General features: G+C 44.9%; 1 protein-coding gene across 1 annotated transcript in view; it reads right to left on the bottom strand.

Annotated features, from left to right (window-relative positions):
• mecom (MDS1 and EVI1 complex locus) overlaps positions 1–16,930 on the bottom strand; it is a gene marked incomplete in the record, with an annotated part of 127,669 nt that overhangs the window by 107,483 nt on the left and 3,256 nt on the right.

Here is a 16,930-nt window from a genome sequence, read left to right as displayed (position 1 = left end):
GGGGAGGAGGGGTGGGGGGTGTAAAGTTGACGGAAGGCAAAGCGCATCAATCAAACACATACACACACATGCATGGGCGCAAACAATCGCTCGGTGATGGTTGAGTGCGTTTGTGTGACAGACAGGCAGGTGAGGGGCCTGGTGGTGACGTGGCTTAGTGTAGAGCTTTGTCATTCTTATCTGCTCTGACCACTGACATCCATCCCTCCTCAGCCATTGTGTGTGTTTCTATGATGTATTTATACAAACGCTAATGCACTGGCAACTGGGGGGGAAAATAAGCTAGACAGTGTGAAAAGATATCCAAACAAAATCATTTGTTTTGATTTCATGATACAATGTAACCTCTGCCGCCTTCTGGCCCCGAGTGTGCTTTGATGACAAAGCATCATAGAACCGATGTCAACCTTTTATGAAATTGAGGATACCTGATTCTGTGAATACCAGGATAATTAAATGACTCTTTTGATAAGTTTAGTGTGATGCATGCCAGCTGCCAAGGAGTTATTGTTTTTGTCACAGGCTTTAGGAATAGACCAACACCAATATGTCAGCTTTTCTTGTGAAAAGACTTCAAAACTAAATCAACTAAAAGTCTTGCAGATAATGTATATAGCCATTGTGGTTGTCACACTATATATCTAATATTTCTACGTATCATCCCAAAATGTAAAATATCATTTAGGAATACAGTATGCATTTTCTGAAAGGGCACTAACGTTGTAATGTATTTACCTGATGGAAAAGAAGACCTATCCAAGGATGGGAATGAGTAAGTACATTTTCAGGGCCAACATGAACAAATAACACAAGTAGGTACTACACGGTGTCAATTTGCGAAAGAGCTAGGTGGATTATTTTAGAATCACCTCACACTTCAGGCTGGTTTGTTTTGCTCCGTAGAGAGCATAAACATCCACACCTCATCTACAATAAACAGACACTGTGTACGACTGAGAGAGAGAGAGAAGCTAAGCTGAAGACAGACATCTGTATGTGTGTGTGTGTGTGTGTGTCTGTGTGTGGGAGAACAGGAGGCCAACATACGGAAACATGTCCTTCAAGAGACATGGCTGTAAAACCCCTTCAGTGTTTGACTGAAGTGTCAATCACAGAGCTACTTATTACTCTAATTGGATTATTACTACAGTTTAGCCCTCTGTATGCCTCTCTGTTTCTAAACATGGCAGTGCCAGTAACTCTAGCTGGTAACTGTGTGAAGGAGGAAAATAAAAAGGAGAAAGAAAAATGACTCTTAGTAAAAGTGTATGAGCTGCTGAAATAGCACTTGGATGCTTTTTAATGTATATAAAACATAAACCCATGCTATATACATTTTGTAAGCGGCCACTTTTTAAACGATTTAATTGTCTAAGAAACGTAAATCATAAGTGCCTCGTTGTCTTTAAATGTGTATTTATCTAAGTATGGTAAGCGTACTAAATAGAACAATAAAAAGCTTTATTAACGTAATATGAACCAGTATTTAAGTGACAAAAGAAAGAAGCTGTTAGCTGCTGTGTGTTGAGATGGAGAGTGGCAGCAGGCGCATAAAACAGCCCAGAGACATGGGTGAACTCTGGCCTTCTCTAAACACCTCCATATTTGCCTGTAAAGCCCTCAATTCTGACATCCTAATATATTCTGTCTTTGTCTTTTATGCACGTGTCTGGTGCTGAATGAAATCGTACCGAGGAATGCATAAAACAGCCCGATGTGGATTTGACAACGGTGCATTTGTAAGGACTACAAAGTGGGGTTTTGAGTTGATGTTAGAGGACGTCAGGGTTAAGGATCTCAATTCAGAATTCAGGAGAGAACATCGGTAAAAATTCAGCAGTTTGACTGTACGAACAGGCTCGTGCCTACGCGCGCGCACAAACACAGATCCTCAACAGCCACCCGGCATGTCCTCGGCACCTCACCCTTACTCGCCTCCCCTCTCTTTACAACTTTACTCCCATTAATCTCACACACCTCATCACAGTCCCAGCACCTCGACCCCAAAGATCTCATATCCTCCACACACCTTTACCTCCTTTCTGGGCTCAGCCACGGCTCTGAAATCCCACAACTAATAACTCCCTTGCATGTTCTGTACCACTGGGCTTGTTAACAATTCCACCTGCCACTAACTATGGCACTTCTTGTAATCAAAATTCCTTTTTTTGAGACCTTTCTTGTCTTCTTTCTTTTGTCTGTTTTATTATTATATGTACTCATATATATTCACTTTTAATGCAAGGTGTGCTAAGACATCTGGTGTGTGACTGCGCATCATAAACACTAACATGACTTGGCAATCAGATCGAAGGAGACGTTAAAAGAGATACAATTCATGTTAACACACATACAAGAAACAGCAACCACCATTCAGGAATTGGCAGATCATCCATCAGACATTTGGGATAAGCAGATCTGCTTTGGGCCTCGAATGCAAGTGTATATACAGATAGAAAAGAAGGAAAAGTTAAAGAGGGAAAGAAAGACACAGTCAAGCAGTGAGATAGACATATCAGAAGACAGACAGACGGAGAGACAGACTGGGCAATTAGACAAACATACAGAGACAGATCGTTCCATTACACAGAGAGACTGACATGGCGGCAATTGAGACAATGGGCCCCTTCACTATACTACTAAGTGTTTATGTCCCATGTCAGTCTGCATCAGCAGTGTCCCCCTGACTACTCCCAGCTGACGCCCCCTACACACTCTCACACTCACACACACACACACACACACACACACCTCCCTGACCTCCAGAACTGAACTTGAACATGCACACACACTCCTGCTTTGCTTTCTGTCACATGTCAGCATATCATGTCCCATTGAGGCTCACAGTCTCAACACTGTATGTGTGTGTGTGTGTGCGTTTGAGTGGGAGAAAGAGAGAGCGTATGTGTGTGTGTGTGTGTGTGTGTGTGTGTGAGTGAGCAGAAGAGGATGAATGAATGAATGGGCTTCTGTTGGACTGCTCCTAATGACTTTATTTAGAGATGTTGTGTTTAACGTCAGGAAACACCAGTCATGTACACGGCAGCATCTGTGGTGAGGGCAGAGTGAGACTTCATCCTCAGAGCTCAATTCAACCCCCCCAAAACCCCTCGAACTAACCACAATTTCCCATCTTCTGACTGGGCTATATTGATCTGGTTTACAGGTATGGAGCGGAACAAACCACGCACAGATACAGAGATGAAGAAGAGGTCTTTCTGTCTTCGCTCTTGAGCGTTTCTCCCTCCCAATCACTCACTCTCTTCTCTTATTTCCTCCTAAAAATCACATCAGTCTTCTTCATCATCTAGCCTTTTCTATACCCCTTGTTCCCCCTGCTTCCTGTCCTCATTTCCCACCCCCAGCTTTTTGATACCAGTGCATAAAACACACCAAAAGTTTTCACTGGAGCTGGGTAATGAGGCAGACCTTTGACCTTGCCTTGATGACTTCCATACCTGTGCATGTGCAAGAATACGTGTGGCTGTGTGTATGTGTGTGTGTGTGTGTGTGTGTCTGCAGCTGGTGGCTGACAGCGACATGACTAATGAGGGTTCGGGACAGAAATAATAGGTGGGAATTATAACACAAAAAGGGTACAAGCGCAAAGGAAAAGGAAGAACAAATGACAGAGCAATGGACAGGAGGGAAGGAAGACAAAGGAAAGAAAACATGGGAGGAAAGAAAGACTGAGATTTAGAGGAGGGCTTAAATAATTAGAGAACTATGGCCCAGGCAACAAAGGGGCAACAAAGGGGCAAAGTTTGTGATTTTCACGCACGCGTCAACAAATCAAGAAAAAGTTTGATTGAGGACGAGGGTTTCACACTGACATAGCTTCTGTATGAAGGAGAAAGGGTTCACTATTGACTAACTAAAAGGTTAATTAAAGTCACTGTAATACACCTATAGTTATTGTAACCCTGCAACAGAAGACACTAGTGGAAATTCTGCATTTCTCTGTTTTACAGATGCTTGAACGTCATTGAATATTGTATTAACTATTGATTGAACTGAATGACATGGGAAAAATGAAATCCTTTCACGTGTTCATCTCCAGTGTAAACAAAGCATTGCAGCTAAGTCTTTTAATAAAAGCAACAACTCCGTTAAATTATACTCGGCCTTGTATGCATGATATGGTTCAACAATGACGTAAAAAATTGTTGATGCAGTTCAAGAGGAAGGTTTTTGAATGTCAAACATGGTTTAAATGTGGATTCTTGAGAGAGAATACACGACTGCATTACTTTGTAAAGCAAATTAAGTTCCAATGAACATCAGTGTATAAGATTGTGGTCAAAATGACAAATATTCTCAGTGAAAAAAGGAATCACAGATAACTTTCTCAAATGAAAAGGCTTAGAAAAAAAAAATCTAATCCAAGACATTCGATCCTGCAGCGGAAACCAGACTTTGCGGAGTAGCACGACCTGGACAGCACATTTGGGTGTCTGGCAACACCAGCCTACAACTGTCACACTCAGGGTCAAAGGTCATCATGTGTAGACAGAGTAGAACTTCTTAATTATACATGATAAATGTAATCACACACAGGAAGCATTTCTCTCCACAATTTACTGGCTTAACCTTGTCAGATGTGCCAAGCAGGCGAGGAAATTGGAGGTAAAAAGGTGTTTAGTGCCATATCTGAGACATTAGTGTATTAGTTAGGCTTTACAGCATGTACAGACGAGAAATTATAATAATCCCACGTTAACCAATACTTGAGTTTTTTTGTATGGAGCTTTGTGAGGTTGATAAAGCACCAGAGAAACCAGAGGAAACTTTTCCATCAGACTATGTGTTGTGATAATGATGCTATCTGGCTAAGACAGATATCTTCAGTGAACCCTGCTGGATCAGATCAGTGCCCATAATGGCTGTCTGCAGCCACAGGGTCTCGACCCACTGACACAAAATATGGCGCCGAGAGAGAAGCAAGACAGATGGACAAATAGACAGATAGACATTCAGACAGACATCCTGTCTCGAACCACAAATAGATACAACAATTAAGTCAGGTCTGGTCATTTTCATTTCACTGACCTTCGCCCCGCACCTCCTACACATGTAAGGAGACAAATTACTGCTGCAGTTGGGTTTGACCAACAACTCCAATGCAGGAGAACATGCGGTGTGAAGGCTGGGACAGGGGACATAAATCATACCCGTATTTGATCTGTGGGGCTCTGGGCTGGCTGATGGTGTGACAGCTAGCATGCACCCTATGTCTCTGAACCCTTAAGGGGCTGAAATGGGTCACTTGTTTTGCGGGGCCAGCCGGATATTCAGCAGTGTGTAAATCTGGGGACAACTGTGGTGAATTTTGCCTTTAATGTGAGTTTGTGGCAGCTGTATGATCACAATCTGAAACTGTAATTATATCATTTCTCATATCATATTCATTTTCTCAGTTTTGCTTATATGGCATTGTTTTTCTATTGTTATCGGTGCTACAGACCTAGCATCTCTGGTGCAAGCTGTGGGATGAAAGCATAGCAAGAACCAGAATCCAGCTGGTTCCCCGGGATCAATTGACTCTGCTCTTAACATAAAGTCTTTTACCTCAGCCATATTTTCCTGTTTTCATCGGTATCCGTGTTACCAATGATTACGCCTGCTTGCTATACTGTTACCATGTCTAAGGTATCCAATGTATATGTAATTGGCTGTGCAGCAGTACCACATTACAAGTCGCATGCACTGTGCACACATACAACAATGCTTATTCCACAAAAACATTACCAAAATTATACAGCATCATTCTCTGGTGTCCCAAGGGAGATTACTATGTTACATCAGGAAGTGCCCTTCAAAGTTTCCACCATTGTAATTGTATGGTTTAGAACCAGACTTTGTTTTCTGCCTTTCAGAGCCAGTTTTAAAACCCCAGAGGTGGCTAGTCTCCAAGCTAAGCGAAATCAGAATTGAATTAACACCCAAAGAGCATTTCATCAGAGCCAGCAGGGCCCCGTGGTCCAGGACACCTGTAATAGAGTTTCCCCTCTCACAGACGCAAAAACATTGTAACTCCCATCGTACAGAAGGTTTACCTGCTCCTGCCTGCATGCAACTACGCTGCTGCAACTGATCAAATCAGGCCAAACAAATTGCATTTGTTGAGAGAAGGATCAAATGCTAGCGCCCACAAAAAAACATATTAGCAGCCTGATCTACACAGAATACCCTTGGCATAGTGGTAGTATTGGATTAACAAAGTAACATAGAAAAAGAGAAGAGGATGTGTAGAAATGCAAACTGACTCCTTTCCTCTGCTTTCCCTTGCTGCTCTGCTCCTCTGCGCACTGAGGAATTACCGCGATTGTATGCAAGTGAGGAAATAGATGGGGGGAAAACACTTACATGCAAAGAGCTGTATTGGATTACTGTGAATTCAACTAAAGCGGTGCTGCATGCCAATCTCAACATTGAAGTACATGGTAGGTTAGGATGAATAGATACAATTAATCGTCTAAACTACCACACCCTTGGACAACAGAGAATTTCTGAAGCCTTTCTCAAGTTCATCTAAATATAATTGTAGAACAAATCAACACTTATGTTCATTATTCTCACTATGGAATACGTGAAGACTATCACATTCAAACATTTGGTAATGGGAAAAGGAGATATTTTTCCTGTTTGTTATTAAAATAAACAGAGATGTCTGAGATGAACTGGTGTGTGAAACTCAGGGGGGAGAGAGAGAGAGAGAGAAAGAGAGAGTATGGGAGAGAGAGAAAGAGAGAGACTACAGGGGCCTGACTGTCTGACAGACAGGCAGGCAGATGGACAGGAACTTGGCATTAGGGAATATGATTCTGCCAGAGAGTGATCCATAAAGACTGGAGGAGGTCGAAGGGCACACTCTCTATAATGACTCATCATCACTCAGTGGTGTCCACGCTGGGATGGCCTGTGTGTGTGTGTGTGTGTGTGTGTGTCTGGGAGAGAGGGCCAGTGGATCTGCTGAGAGATAGTGGAGGAAAAACGACCAGTTCTGCTATTCTAGGCCTCTGGGGAGAAAAGAGAGATCTGACTGTTGTTTTATCACAGCCCTGGCCAAATAATATCACCCACAACATCAATTAATCCCCTCGTCAACATAAAAAAATAAAAAAATAAAAAAAGCTTGAGGAAAAACACGGGTGAGAAGGTGAAAATGACATTCACTGGGTTATGAAATATGATAAATGTCGTAACGCCTATGGAATTCCTTCAGTTAGAGGGAGACTGTGTTTGACTTCTCGGGGCTGGGTAAACACCACTGGACAGACCTCACCATGGCAAGCTGTTCCCGTGGTAACGTGGTGGGCAGTGGAGGCGGGGCCACGGGGGAGTTGTGGCGTTTTTCATGAACTGATTTTTTTTTTATTCACAGCCAGTCATTACTTTTACTACGGCGCAGCCCGAACTGACCACTAAAAGGCCGGCGCAGTCTGCCAACACCTTGTATATGGAATTCATAAAACAATAGCTCACACTAAATTCCCCTGCTGCATTCTCAATCAAGCTGCTATGGCAATGACTGTTTGTGTGCGCATTTATGTGCATGCACGTGCGAGGGGGCCATATTTTTACTTGTGCAGCATCCGATGAATATCTCCATTTCTTGGCAGCTGACAGCCTGTTTGTCATCCACTCCACAACCACGAACTGACCTTCAGCAGCATAACTACCTTTATCCTGCCGTACCTCTCCTCTCTCCTCCCTTCGTCCCTAAGTCTCCATCGCCTCTCTCACCCTTTATCTTTCACAACCCTACCTCCCTCGACTTCTCCCTCACTTTTTGCACTCTCCCCCTCTACAGCCTTTGTCATTGATCGCTGATGCGATTGGCTGCCTCCATGCTCAGTAATGACCTGCCCTGGTAACCAGCCGGCTGCTCCGCTCGGCCCCTCGTAGATTGAACTGTCAGATGGCAGCGATTAATGGCTGGGCAGAGAGACACAGACTCACACCTGCAATGTCCCACCCTGCACTGCCCTGCCAATGCGCTGTCCCATCCCGGCTCAGCCTACACAGACACTGTGTCCACGCGTGTGCGCGAGTGTGTTGTGTCCAGATTTCTTGTAAGGATGGATAAATATTCAAACACGTGTGGCTGCATGTGTTTATGGGTGCATATAAATCTTATGCTTTCATACACGTATTACAGCCCCTGAGGGTATGCGTGCATTCGGCCCTGCTGCAGTGGCTGATGGGAAAGTGTGGTGAGAGGGTGTGTCAGAGGGGCTAAAAGAACAGGGAAAAGGTCAGTCAATACAAACAATGATGAAAATGTAGAAAGCAATTTAGAATCTTCAACAAAAGACTGCCAAGAAATGAATGCTGATAAAAATGACTCTATCACTAATCACTAATACATACAGGACACACAATTTGATTTTAGGGCCATGAAAAGTAGAAAAATTTCCCAATTCTCCCAAATCCGAAAAGAACTGAACCAACCACAGTTTGCTCCACTACTTAAATGACAGCATGTAATCATTATTTGTCTGCAGTGCTATACTTTGTTGCCCCCTGCTCTTCTTTATTACTATATTAGTTATGATTGCACCCGTAATCATTCACTTATTCTACTGTTCACACTTGAGTCACTCCGCGCAAGAGAATCTGAATAAACGCCTAAAACGCTAACATATGTTATTTCCTCGAACAGAGATGAGTGGAGTGTTTGGTCTAGTCTCGCTCTGTCTGTCTGTTGAGCCGAGTGCTGCAGGCCCACGCGGCTGTCCCGTGTTGTACTTGGCTGGCCGTCTGCTAACTGTCAGCGCGGTATCTCCTTACACTGATGAATGGGAAGTTTCCAGACCTTTCCCAAAGCTTTCATTCCCTTGTTCCAACGCTTCATCCAGAGGAATGGCCGAGAAAACAAGGGCTCCTCCGCCTGCCCACCAGCCTCCCTCGTGGGGAGCGCCAACGCAGAGACGGGCACGCAGGCTAAATTTAAAATGCTCCCTTCAAAGGGGGGGAAGAGGGATGGAGCGAGGGAAGGAGAGAGGGAGCGAGGGAAGGAGAGAGGGAGGTAAAGAGTGAAATAGAGTGAAAGAGATGTAGACAAAACACAGCAGAAGAAAGACAAATGAGAAACACGAGAAATGTGGCGGGATAGAAAGAGAAAGAAACAGAAAGAGAAAAAAAGGAGAGAGACAGAAGATGGAAGGAGCATAATCCTCTGAACAGTGAACATGTGAATATCAGGCCAGTAGGGGTTTGGCGTGGTGTGTGAAACGGAGATAAAATCGATTAGCTTGTCCACTGACCCAGTGAGCAGCGGGGCCCCCCGTTGCCCCAGTCCTGCCACAGCCCTGACAGAGACGTCCAGGCCCAGAGGCCCCTAGGGGTCCCTTCTGGACACTGAGGTGAACAAAGTGGTGCCCTCCTGTCAAACTAAAGCCCTCGAGCAGCAGCAAAACAACAAACCATGCTGCAATGCTTCACTGCTCTCTGATTCCACAGGAGACAGAAAAGATGAAGTGTGGGCTGCTGAAAGAGGACACTGTGTGTAAGAGCTGGTGCTCAAAGTACATAACTACGGTACTTATTTAAGAGTAATATGGTCAGTTAATTAAGAATTTTAGCCAAGTTGAATCCACTCAGTTTATGGAGAATAAAAACTACTTCAGTCATTTCTGTTTAGCTATTTTATTTGAAGTGTTTTCAAGTTCCTCGTGTCTCATAAAATAATGACTTATAACAGTTTAAGTTACCAGTAAGTAGAAATTGCTGTATCAAGGCGTTACAAAATGCTTCACAAGGCAGTAAAAACATGAGTTTGATTCCCAACTTATATGCTAACTTTCAGTTTTTACCCACTTTGATACTGTTGCCTTTTAAAACCCTTGCAGAAACGGACACCCTTCTCTAATTTGTGGAATACTGTCTGCTTATTCTGGCATAGGAGAGCCTATCTTAAAACCAGCTCCGCCACTCACCACTTCCTGTCATCCTAATAAAAACACAACAGTTGAAACTTTTAGAGATGCCACCAGTATGTTATTGAAATAATAATTCCAGAAATGGTCAGGTACGTCTTAGAAACTTCTAAAAGCACTGGCCTGACAAAACTTCCACCTGTTGACAGGCCCTGAAAGCTCTCCCTATCGTTTTATCGCCTTGTTTTCCTCACATGATTTCCTCAGTCAGATCACTGGGTGAGGAGCACCTCTTTGATTCCTGGCTCATTGTAGTGTATCTGACCCAGGAGGTCACAGAGTGGAAAGAAGTGGATGTGTCACCACTAAGCTCTTCTCCGTGTTAGAATAATATTTCTATGGTGCATTTAGGATGCTAACGCTAATCAAAACAGGACATCCTGAGGAGGGCCGTGCTCTCTCTTCCCTGGCCCCGCTCACCGGCCGCTTTATGTTTTTGTGTTCGTGGAGGAGCGACAATCCCAGGAAGCCACAAGAAGGGTTCATCAAAGCTCCGAGCAGGGGGCCCCGGCTGCAGGATCGCTGGAATGCGGCGTGGAAAGGAATCTCTACTGTCCTATTGTTCCCTTGTTTCCTCGGTCTCATCACACGCCGGCACATCCAGTTCACTTACAGGTAAGCAGCGCTAATCAGCCTTGCATTCCTTTCCACGGCCGCATTCTTTCCTCTGCCGCGACCCTGGCTGACCATCAACACTTGTGCGCACACACACAGAAGGTGCGCGGCTAATACAGACACACACATACACAGAGGGGAAGTCATCAACACAGATCTCTGAGGACAGGGACATGGTGTTTCCTTTTCTCAGACATGGGATTGGGAGTGGAACGGTGAGGTGAACACTGATGGTGCAGTGGAAACACGATCCACCTCCCAAAAACTGGGCTCGGAGAACTCACAGTGTGCTCGGGTCTGGGTCTCCAGAAAAATGAAGAACTAAGAAGTTTGGTGCGCCTGGCATAAAACCTTTTTTATTTGTGAGTCCTTGGTTTAAAAATGTTTCACAAAACAATAATCCCTAACAATAATTCCTTTTTGTGTCTCTCGCTGTAACCATCACTGTTTCATCACTGCAACAAAGGCAAGACAGCCGCTATCAGATCCAATCAGGTGAATGTGGTGCAGAGCAAACTTCATCAGGAAAGGCCCCAGCTTTGATCACATCTCCTACCCTCATTCTCCCCCGTCCTGCAGGGGCGAGAGGTCACAGCTTAATGAGCTTCAGGGTGGAGAGTGGTGGTCGGTGGAGGGGGGGCCCGGGCTTGTTGTGCAGAGGATGAAAGGCGTACAGTGAAGTCACACACATATACGCCACACAAAAACAATAAAACGCTAATGTAGGCCCCTCTCTTCAGCACAGATGGGACGACCTGATGCCCCGTCCCACCCCGTCTAATCAGAAGTGACTCCTCCTCTCCTCCGGCCTCCCAGCCGCTCACATCCTTCCATCCCCTCGGGCCACTGCCTGCTCCACCGGGGCGGGAGGGAGATCCCCGAGCATGCTGGAAACACACTGTTTATCAACGCTAAGCGGTCACCAAAGCCGATTGTTTGGGTAATTGCCTGTTTTTAAGCTATGTGCTCCCCCTCACAGTGTGAGCGAGAGGAAAAAAAAAAAAAAAGCACTGTTCTCTCTGTCAGCCCTCGGTGGTTGTGATTAAAAAGAATGTCCACAAGCAAACACACGGCACTTTAGTAAACCTGCCAGAACAAAGATATTTACCGTTAATTCAAAAGCAATTGGGTGAATGAGTTACAGGGTTATTATAATATGGGCAACTGGGATGAAACTGATCAATCCTTCTGTATCCACTTATTCAGGGCATCTGGGTGAGATATAAAATAGGTAAAATGATCACACTGCAGTCTGTAAACTGACATGCAAACATAACATCATGTCTGGAAGTCTGGAGTAAAGTGCAGCACACAAAGATTGGCAGCCAGAATAAAGTCATATCAAGCCTCCTGTTTATCCTTCCTCCCCATAAAAGCACTCAACAATGTAGTAAAGTGACTTTGGGTAGTTAGCTGATGTGAGACATGAGGCCAGAGTGTCGGGCCCTGTTTCTACCACCTGCTTCAGGTAATTGATTGGAGTATAAAATGATTGAGTTTCTTTAATTAGCTAACAGACATCTCTTCTCAAAGCGCGCCAGGGAGTGCTAACTTCACACCGCCTCATTAATAGCCCGGGCGAACCGCACCATCAGCAATCCGTTGACATTATAACTCCTCCGACATCATAACGACACACAAATCAGTTTGATGTCTGGGTAAACTTTTCAACTCAGCAAAATGCCATTTATCTCAGACCAATTTGTGATGAGAAAATGGCGGCACGTCACACATTTGACGACTGCGCCGTATACTCTGCGGAGCGCCTTTGTTTTGTGCACTAAAACTCGCATGTACACACTCGTACATCGTGTCCAAATAAGCACACACACACACATTCTCACCTCCCCTCTGAACACACACACACACACACCACACAAGTACAATCTATAAAAATATGCTTAGCTTAGGACTGGTCTGTTGATAATGACCTCAGCCTTGGCACCGTACAGGGCCAGACCAGACTGCCGACAGACTGGAGGCTTTTGTGTGGACTCCCTATCTCTAACTCCATGACCTTTAGGGGGGAGAAGAAAGCAGAAATGGCTTTTTTTTATTTTTTTTATTTAGAAGGGGTAAGGCTCGCTCATTGTTCTGTGTTGGTACGGTTTCCCTGTGGTAAACACACTGCGGTTCCCAGGCTTGACATGTTGCTGCACACCACCCTCCCGCCCTCCCCTCCCTCCATCCATCCCTTGGTGTTCCCACACTGCCCTGTCTGGGTCGCTGCGCTGCACCACCCCACCACCCCCACCTCCCTCCAACGACAACATACAAACACTGCTGCCTCGCACATACGCGCAGCACACGGTGACAACAAAAAACTACACACTCTCACTATTTCACCTGCCACCGCCATTCAAAAACGCTCGTCTGTGTGCTTTTATGCGTTATAAAATTCCTCACATACATGATGGACTGAGATGGAGGAGAGCGGGGATTGCAGATGGAAAAGAGGGTGTAAAGACGGGAGAGTAGCCCCTGGGGCCGCCGGCCGCTGTGTCGGGGCCTGAGACGGGACCCATGACGGGGCCTGGGAGCTCCCTAGTTGCTTGGGACAGGGGCCATCCTTCAAGCAGGTGACAACATCGCATAAACAAACCACTAACCTCATCAGCTCTCCGTTTATAACCCTGAGACCCGGTCCTGGACGACTCATTAACATCAGAGACCTTCCAAAAGAGCCATTTTCTGAGGGAGAGGCGGAGGGGTGCAACCCTTCTCCCGTCGTAAGAGAGGAGGAAAGTGGACGACATGTCAGACAGATGGGGGCGTTGATAGATGAGAGGGCCTGGGTCACAGTCAAACTGCACCCCCGCCACCCCAAACCCACCGACACACACACACAGACACACACACCCTTCTGCCTCAAAGCATATCTAATACACCCACAACGGCTGCATGTGCGAGCATATATGACTGTGATACGCTTTACATCTGCTTTGACGAGCGTTCAGCAGCTTTCCTAACAAGCAGAAATGCTGCTGTTCATTCTTAAATGTGTTTCACAGTTTCACCTCTCCGTCGACTGATCACATAACTGTTACACACCCGTGACTCTGAAGTGGAAAAGTGTCCCCTTTCTGAAGCGCCATTCACACATTTCAAGTTCAAGTGGGCATTTCACACACAAACTCTCCTCTAAAGCAAACACATCAAATCAAACAGGTCAGCAGCAAGTTATTGAATCTCACATTGAGGCCTTGAAATAAATAACACAAAAGTGAGCTGGATAAGGTCTAAAAAATTTTTTTTTTTTTTCCTTTTTTTTTTTTTTTTTTTTTTTTTTAAAAGGCAACCACCCTCCCCTTTTATAATAAACTAGTCCTAATCAGCTGACCAGCCCCCTCCTTTTTGTCTCCCTCCCCTTTAGCCTCACACACACACACACACACACACACTTTTGTGAAAACGCATACATATACAAGAGCGAAGGAGCATCGTCCATGAGGGATTAAAAAAAGAACCAGTATAGTTCGTGCCGGGTGTCTATAGCGATCAAATAGCGAACTCATTAAAAGGCGCCCCGGTGTGCGAGCGGTGGACACTGACAGGGCCTTCATTAACATGGTGCTGACAAAAGGTGAGGCAGACCAAAGAGGCAGCCGGCGGGCCAGGTGTGTGTGCCGCGGCACCTTTCAAGATGGCACCATAGCCAGAGGCAGGCGGGATGGCGAGCACACTCCATCAAATGGCACACTGACCAAGAACAAGCTGGTTCTGGTGAGAGAGAGAGAGAGAGAGAGAGAGAGAGAGAGATAAAGAGAGACTGAGATACAGAAATAAAGAGTTTTTCAGTGTGCCCATCTGCAGTATGTTCAAGTCAAGCTAATCCTGTCAGTTCACTCATAAGCAATGATCCATTTCATAAAGCGGATCAGACCTTAAGTGCTTCTATAAAAGTTCCTGCACCAGGAAAACATGTCTGGTGCTGATTATCATAATAAAGTAAACTCTACAAAGTTCAGTAAAAGGCCACAAGAACACACAAATAAGAAAAACAAAGCGGAAAGAGAGGGGTATTGATGTAATGAAGGTAGTCAAAGGTAGTGACCAAAGGCAATACATCGCCCCATGTCCAGGCCTATTCCAATCAATCACTGGAGCTGAAGTGAAGTCAACTCCAGGCTAGTCAGTCAGGCCACCGTTACATCCACATATATACATACACACATACATACACACACACACACCTCTGTCTGCCTCTCTGGCCATGAGTCAGGGGCCCTCTGGGGCCAACCACACACACACACACACACACACACACTCACCCTGCACCTGCTGGGCCCTGCAGTTACCAGCTGTCAACTCCACGTGTTCTGTGCCGTCTGTTAAGTGTGTGTGTTTAGTGTGTGTGTGTGTATGAAGAGTAAAGGGTTGCGGCAAAGTTACGCGCCTCAGCTGGACCATGAGCAGAGAGGAAGAAAGTGATGAGGGACCTTCAAGGACATTTATGTGCATTCAACAAATGTTCAAAATGTTTAGAGAAAATTTAAATGAACTACAAACAGCATGTTTTTAAAAATACAAAAAAGAAAAATAATTTTCTAAAACCCACGAGAGAGAGCGGAAACCCTCAAATCAAACCAGAGCCGTGGAGATAAATGGTTGTGACTGACAGTTTTTTACACCATCTGAGACAGTGAATGTACTGGGAAGGTTCCCAAAGATCAGGGCTAAATGATATTAAAGCGCCTTCCCCAAGATCAGCTCTTCACATACTGATGATTCAATTAGTCACTGAATTGATTGGTCGTCCTGAACAAGCGAAAACTGTCAACAATACTGATAATCCATTTTTTATGTAATTTAATAAGCAAATGTCAACCAACTAAGCATGTCAAACACTGTCTGGATCCCACTTCTCAAATGCAAGGATTTGCTGCATTTCTCTGTCTTAAATCGTTGTAAACTGCATATCTTTGGGTTTTGGACTGTTGGTTGGACAAAACGAGTAATTTTAACATCAGTCTAGTTTTGTACTATTGTGTTTTACTATTTTTTTTATAAATAATTAATTGATTAATTAAAAATATAACAAACTTGTTCGTTACTATGTGATATACAACAAAAATGTGCAAACTGACAAGTTGTGAAAACAGTAACAGAAAAAAATAACCATTAACCAGTGAAATTGATAGTTTTGCTGGAATAATAAGACACATTACAGTGTTTACCTCTAGGGCATGACCTTAATCCTGAGCTCGCACCCCACCTCTGTAAGGGACAGAGAGATAGGAAACCAGGCTCAGGCAACAATGAATAACATGTCTGTTTTGGGGGGGGGGAAATCAATAATGTGTTGTGATGTGAAACTGATTCCCCACTGGATTTCGCTGTGCTCTGTGCAAGCCTATTCTCTGTGTGGCCCTGAGGTAAATAGTGTACTTTGTTACAGTGTGTAGCAGTAAGCCTTGGAGACCTGTGCAGCGATTAAGCCGTACTGGAGCACATTAGCCCAGGCCATGTCATGGCAGGCTGAAACATGCCTGGCATGGAAGGGAAAAGGATGAAGGGAGGGTTACACCAGAGGGAAGAAGAGGAAAAATGGGATCAAAGTAGAATGAAATGAACAAAAAACAAAAAAACAGGATGGGAGGGCAGGGAGAGAAGAGAAATGTGAGGGAGGAGTAGAAAAGAACAGAGACACAAAAAGAACGAAAGAAAATGTGACAGAGAATTGACATTTGTTTGACTTCATATCATACTTGTGTGTGCATCGTCATACAAGACATCACTCCTCCACATGCATTTTTACGTCCCGAGCAAGACAAGACGTATAGGAAACCCAAGACACTTGGTGGTGTCACTGCTGACAGTAAAGAGAAAGACAGTAGGGATGGCTAGCAGGAGCGATGGAAGGGAGGAGCGAGGATAAAGAGAGTAGAGCAGAGACAGGATGGGAGGAGAGTGACAAATTCTCTGCTGATGACTATTTACAGGCTATTCCCCCTCACTGCAGAAACCTGAGGCCTCAACCTTCTTTCTCATTTTCTCCTCTTTATTTATCCCTCGCCTTCCTTCTGTGGTAAATTTGTCACTTTTGCATAATGGTGCTGCACACTGGTGTGGAGTGGTGTGAGGTGCTGGTGGAAATGGGATGGCGAGATGAGCAGGAGTGATGGAGAAAGTGGGGACGGTAATGGAAGAGAGGACAGAGAGGAGTTGATGGCAGCTTCGTTCCTCAATCTCTGAGGGCGAAAAAAATCTCTGACCATCTTCTTAAACCCCCTCGAACCCCCCCTCTCTTGTTCTGTCCCCCTTTGCCCCCGTCACCCACCTCTCCCCTCCATCCTTCCCTCTTGTACACCACCCCTCCTCTCTTTCACACTCTCCTTTCTCTCCTCTGCCTCTGCCCACCCCTCACCCCCCCT

Source organism: Morone saxatilis, unplaced genomic scaffold (assembly GCF_004916995.1).
Source record: "Morone saxatilis isolate NCDOM2014 unplaced genomic scaffold, NCSU_SB_2.0 Contig8, whole genome shotgun sequence".
Taxonomy (NCBI): domain Eukaryota; kingdom Metazoa; phylum Chordata; class Actinopteri; family Moronidae; genus Morone; species Morone saxatilis.
Note: the sequence above shows the minus strand (reverse complement) of the source record. Positions and strands in the feature narration are given on the sequence as shown.